Below are 7,024 nucleotides of genomic sequence, written 5' to 3' on the forward strand. Positions count from 1 at the left end.
TTTGATTTACTATATTTTATGTACCTCCCTTATTTCAATCTTTCTAAATTATTTTAAATTTACTTATGGGCAAAAAATTTAAAAACTAATGTGTCTTTCTATAGCTGTGGCTCAGTCATGTTTCCGAGCAGGGGTGCAAAAATAGGTTTGGAACAAACCTGAATCAATTTGGGCTGCCATCGAGGCGGGGTGGGTTGAGCTTAACCCATAAAATTTTTAATTTGCCCCGCTCTGCCTTGCATAACAACTTTTTTGATTTTCAAACTTGCCCCGCTCTGCCTTGCATAACAACTTTTTTCATTTTCAAATTCGGCTTGCCCTGCATAGACCTGCCTTGCATAAATTATTTAATATTTTCTTTTCCTAGTTAAGTTTGATACTAAAAATAAAATTCATTTTCATTATGTTGTATTAATTTAATAGGATAGTGACTTAAAAAATATTTTTAAAAGTCAATTGGAAAACATGTAAGAAATTGTATTATTTTTTATCGAACAATTTTCACTTACTATCTTGAATATTTTAGTAGCTTTAAAGAAATTATTTTAATTAATAATGCTCTATTACTCTTGTGATATGTAAAAGGTTAAAATTAAGTTTGAACCCACATAAAATCACATATATCTACAACCTATCCGAACCTGCATTAGTTTTAAAAAAACCTACTACAACTCGCCCTGCATCCCACTCGCCCAGCACAATCTTAAGCTCACCCCGCATCGCATAGCCTTAAACCTGCTCTACTCGGCATCCGCCCGTCCCATTGCTATCCCTAACTGCCATGACAATTGGGATATTCTGAAAAAAGGAGTGGTCTAGAGAGGGTGATATACCTTGGAAATAAGTGTTTTGACTTTTGGCTCTATTCACAAAACTTCAAGTTTAACAAGTTTTGTTCAATTACAACACTCTTGACCTTGAATGTTAGTTCACGAGAGAAGCGAAAGTCAAAAATAAAAAATTAAAGATCACCCATTTTCAAAGTAGCGTGATTTCTTGATTATAGAAGCTTTACTAGTTCATTCCAACAATTATGTTACAAAATCAATACATTTATTGCTTAGATGTTGTCCAGTCCACTGAACAAGAGATTTGCATTGTCCATGGCTGTGAAAGCTTGTTTGAGCCTTTGAGTTTGGGATTTGAAGGTTGATACTTGATACATTATTAAAAGCTTATAAGGAACCTGTCAATTCATTATTCACCCATGACAAACTTTTTTCCAATAAGTGGAAACTTTTGAACAAAAATTAAATTACTAAACTACCCTTATGCAATTATAATTTTTAAGTAGATATTTCTATAGTTGATTTGGTTCCAACTTTTTGATATTTTTAGGTTAAAACTAAATCCAATTTATCATTTTTTTTTAGATTAAAAATCAAAACAAAACTAAAGAAATAACGGTTCTTTTTTTTTTCCCGATTTTGTTCGATTTTTTATTTCATTTTCAGTAATCGGTACAGTTGACAAATCAGACTCGTTATAAAGAAGGAAGCCGGTCAAGTTGTTCCAAGTTCCATGGCATGCCAATATGGAAGGGAAAATTATTTTCTACAACTTTTGAATTTTATTTTCAGTTATGAAGACTTTTACTTTTCTTTTTCATATGATGTCCGCTATCCATATTAAATTTCGATCAATTTAAATTCACACAACATAAAATTTCGCTCCGATAGAAAAGAAATATTCCTTAAGTTATGAAGAGTTTTATTTGTTCTCAAGTTATAGAAAACATATAACATACTTCCCTAACTAGATTTTCCATTGGTGTATATATGTGGATATTATTTCTACTATGTCTTACCAACAAAATTTAAGGTTATACAATACTATGGAAAATTTACAACTTTGACTTTTCAGAGTGAATAACTTATACGACACTTAATTATAGCAATTATCCTTTAAAGTTTGTTGTGATTTATATCTATTTTATGATAATAAAGTCATTCAAGTTAAATTAACTTTTCTACAAAGTTAGACTAGTTTTCCTAGCCAAAGAAAAAGAGAGGATATAATTACATAAACCTCTTCTAATTAAAGTTTAGCTTTGTAACACTTATTGCTGTTATCAATAAAAAATAAACATAAGTGATTTTGATGAATAATTTATTATAATTGAGTAATTGTTAAGTTATTCACTCCTAATTACATGACGCAAAATTTCACCTTTAATGATTAATTAGTTAATAAATAGCATATATTTTATGAATATTTTCTCAGTACCTCAAATTGCAAGTCAATTATGTATACTTTTTACTGAATCTTTTTTCCATTGTTTTAATTTTCAACCATCCTTACGTCCTAATTTGTATGAAAAAACATATTTTTAGCTAGCGTTTAATCTCAAGTTTTTAAATATTCTTGGCAAATTATATTTGGGTGAAGTTTCACCATGTGTTTGGCTCTAATTTTTTCCAAAAATATTTGACTATTTTAAAAAATATGATTTATATCCACAAGTTCTAAAAATTACTCCCTCCGTTCCATTTTATGTGGCAACATTTGACCGGGCACGGAGTTTAAGAAATAAAAGAAGACTTTGAAATGTTTACTAAATTGCCCTTTAAAAAGTAGACTCTTTTTTCTCTCTCCTCATAAATGTATTGGAGTATTATTTTAAGATTAAGTGGGACCAACAAGGATAAAAGAGGAATTGTACCTTTATAAAGTTACCTTATAAGGAAATGTGACATTCTTTTTGGGACTGACCAAAAAGGAAATAGTGCCACATAAAATGGAACGGAGGGAGTATTAAAATACCCATAAATTTATATTATCATTTATAATGAATATGTTCTGTTAAAAAATAACCTTATAACATAATTGAGAACAATCAACAACAAAATAACAATATAGGCAAGACAATACATTTATCGCACACTCAAATTTGTCATTTATTCAGTTATAATTATAACCCATCAAACACAAATTGTTCTTTTTTCTCAATTTTATCACTCAAATTAAAACTCAAACTTTTTCGAATTAGGTAGTAACAAATGTTAGTTGGAATTAATAAATGATGGGTACCTTTTTATAAAATATTAATGTTTGGGATAATTTTTTTTTTTTTTTTGGATAAACTACTTTATTCATACATCACTACCATATACACTAATTTTACCTCTACTTTCAAACAATTACATATATTACCACTTTTAATATGTTATATTATATATTATTGAAGATACAATCAGTATCCATATCCCTTAACTAGGATTGATTAATTATCTTTACATTTAAACTCCAAAATTAGTGTTTTAATTAAAAACAAATATCTTTCTCTGAGAGAAAAACAAAACTCAAACTCTAACTCTTTTTCTTCCTTTGATAAGTCGAAATTTACTGAGAAGAAACACTCCATTAAAATGAATGTTCTACATCTTGTCAACACAAACATCAAATTCTTAGCCTTTGATTTTCTCACTCTAAAATTAATCTCCCACAAATCCACTATTTTTTCTCGCAAGGGGAGACACCTCTCGCGCGTAGAGACAATGGATATCATTTTAAGTAGAGATTTCAAACTCAATAGGTTTATCAAATTCGACATTGATGATGGTACCGATTGCACACCCTGTATCTATGGATCAACCAAGAAACTTCACATCACTTCTCCCGATGAATCAAAAGGTGAAGCAAAAATCGCCGCGGCGAGATGCCCTGACCAGCCACGAATGTAATCGAAAAGTTTCAATAAGCGGAGATTTACGCATGTATTTGACAAATTATTGATGTATCTGATACATTATTGAGATATGGATATATGTATCTAATTTTTATAAGTGTATCTAGCGTATCTTATTAAGTGTGTGTATCTAATGAGTATACTGGAGATTTACGTATTATTGAAAATTTACGCATGTATTTGACATAATTTGTTCTATCATGTATCCGAGTCTCGTCATATATATCTGGTCTCCTATCATGTATCTTAATATTATCATATATATTTGTTATGTTATTACAATGTATCTAACTATTTTCGTATTCATCTCATATACATGTTTTTGGATATAACGTATGGAATTGATACTTGATACATAAAATTATACATATAAAAGATACATGAAATAATATTATTTCAAAAAATAATAAAATAAAATTAATTAAACATAGATACACTCCTTGATTTCCGCTTTATATTAAGGGGTTTAATTAATTTAAATTTTCAGAATTAATTGTTAATGTATTTTGAAAATCCTCAATTACTCCTCTAATTAAGGAAATCCGTTACAACCAATTAATTTAAATAAATAAAATCTGTATCTCGATTTTAAAATTCGACAGATACATGTATCTCGCAGATTCAGATTTATGTATCCTAAGCATGAAATATGGTAAAAGAAGTAATATTTGAAACTATCGGAAATCTTAGTAATTATGACATAAACTAGTGGGATTTATGTAGTTTGTCCTTTTTTAAATTTCTCAAATATTGAAATTTGGCCAAAATACTAGTTTTTTTTAGTATTTGAAAACTTGAGATACTTGACAAATATATTTGCCAAGCTATATGACTAAAGACCACTTCCCAATTTTTTTCCAAATTTTCTTGGGACCAAACATGTCCTTAATTAATTAATTCATAGAAAAAAAGTTCCAAATTTTTTTCTCCACACTGTTGACCGTTGAAAAGACAACTAACGAAAAGTTGCTTCCAAGTTGCAGTTGATGATCAACTATTCATCACCGCTTTGGTAAGCTATTGCCTCGGTTGAAATGACAACTGACAGTTTGTCCACGATAAAAATTGCTAAAACTTATGCTTTACTAATTTTTTTTTTTGTTTCCATGCGTGGTTGATGTGCCGTGTTGTGTAGGGCTCATTCAATGGAAACTGTTCTCTATTAAGGATTTTTTCATGTTCAAAGCTCCAATATGAGACCATTAATTAAGAAAGGAGCAACCACGTTCAGTGCAACACATGGTTTACTCTACTAATTTCAACTACTTCCATTTATACACAAAAAATCCAAATTTATCATATTAATCTCAAATTTACCACTACTATGCCTCCAAAAAAGCGTAGAAACAATATTAGGGTTGTTATATATTGATTTATATGTTCTTTGTGAGTTACTATAAAAATTTGTGGTGAAATCAATATGCAGAAACTTATTAAATTCTTAAATTCATGTTGATAATAAAAGAATTCTGATAGAATAATACTTTTCTTTTTAATAGGTCTTACGCATACAAAATTCAAATTAGTAATCAAATATCGAAATGAGAAAATAGACTAGTATTAATTATCAACTGGTCATCTTAATTTTTTCCCCCTTAATTCCGAGTCAATGATGTTATATATTACCACAAATATGAAAGCTCCAATTTAAAGGGGGTGTGTGTGTGTGTGGGGGGGGGGGGGGGNGGGGGGGGGGGGGGGGGGGGGGGGGGGGCACATTCTTTTACAAAATAAGAGTTTAAACTTATAATTTTAGGGGTGTCAATGACAATGGTATAGTTTGATAGGTTATTTTATAAAATTTATAATATATTAATCTTTTAGTTATTGTATTTTGTGTAATTAAAAATTAAACTTTTTGAAACCATTTGATCATATCGGTTTTTTCTGGTATTGGAATAGTTCAGTTAATATTTAGATTTTTTTAGATGAGTAGAAAGATGTTAATCAAGATGAGACCCAAAAACTCTTAAGATTAAATATTTAATAAGAAAAATTTATATCATACGAGAGAACAAAAACTTTAATGCATTATAACCTGCTACTCAAGATCGTTCAATTATCTTGTAATAGCTTAATGCTCAAGATGTTAAAGCTAATTTAATATCAATAAAATAGCATTATAGGTAATTTTTGAAGTTGAGACTTTGAAGGGTAACTATCTATTGGCTTGCAGTAAAACCTCTTTAAATTAGTACTCAATAAATTAATCAACTCTCTGAGATAAGATTTTTCTCTGATCCCGACTTGAGTCAGTGAAAAAAAATTATCGATTTTGATAAGATAATATAAAAGATAGTAATTTTCAAAAGACCGCTATATAAATATATGGTCCCATTAATAATATAGTTTAATAATTCTTTAAAATTATAAATGTCTAAAATAATATAGTGAAATATGATTCTAGTATTTTTTATTTTTTTGTTAAAATTTAAATCTAGTTGAAACTCATCTCTAATTTTTCTTATGACATCCAAAAATTTCAGTGTTGTTTTCTCGAACTGCACCAAAAAATTGCGAAGAGTTCTAAATGTGATAACTACTTCCTTATGAGCAACTGATATAAAAAATATTGTATCGTCTTCAACTTCATCATCAACATTGTTTTCTCCAATGGTATCCACAATTTCCTCTAAGCTTTGGACCTCTAAACATGTACCATTTTTTATCCGGATAATCTAACAAGTTAATGACATCTATTTTATTGAGATTATTGATCATGAACTCAAATTCATAATTGTCATTTTCAAATAAGGTTGATTTAAATTCCTTGAGGCTTCATCCATAAACAAAGTATCAAAATGAACCTTCATTAAATTTCGAAAATACTCTTTAAATTATTAAATATCAATTTATTGATTAAAGAATATATACCTCTACAAAATTATTTCATGATCTTGATAATATTAGTTTAGAGAGGTTTTAGTGTAGTTGTTTAATTTTCATTACCTCTAGGCCCAATAGTAGACTTTTATTTTGTCTATACAATAGTAATAGTATCTATAAACTTGTCATATTAATTGCTAGGCAACTTCTATCTCCAACATATGCTCTATATATCTATAAATATCTCTAACTTCTAACTCCAATTTATTAAATACATTAATTTGATTTCTTTGTTTTATATTGATAGAATTTACTGAAACACATTTTTGCAAATCAATCAGAAGAGTATATACTGAAAGACATTTTTTTCCAATAATAATTTGTAGAGAATATGACTGCTAATAGTTATGCATTACTTCAAGTGGTCACTAAATGCTCTTTGCAGAGGCCATCACTTCCACCCAAACTTGAGCACTCCAAGAACCCACTCTCATCCACTTTCAAGGTAAA

At 28.9% G+C, this 7,024-nt stretch overlaps 1 pseudogene; it reads left to right on the top strand.

Moving 5' to 3' along the window:
* Positions 1 to 6,905: 6,905 nt before the first annotated feature.
* Positions 6,906 to 7,024, top strand: part of LOC125842975 (carotenoid 9,10(9',10')-cleavage dioxygenase 1-like) — a 4,732-nt pseudogene continuing 4,613 nt past the window's right edge.

The sequence above is a fragment of the Solanum stenotomum genome, chromosome 10 (assembly GCF_019186545.1).
Source record: "Solanum stenotomum isolate F172 chromosome 10, ASM1918654v1, whole genome shotgun sequence".
NCBI lineage: Eukaryota > Viridiplantae > Streptophyta > Magnoliopsida > Solanales > Solanaceae > Solanum > Solanum stenotomum.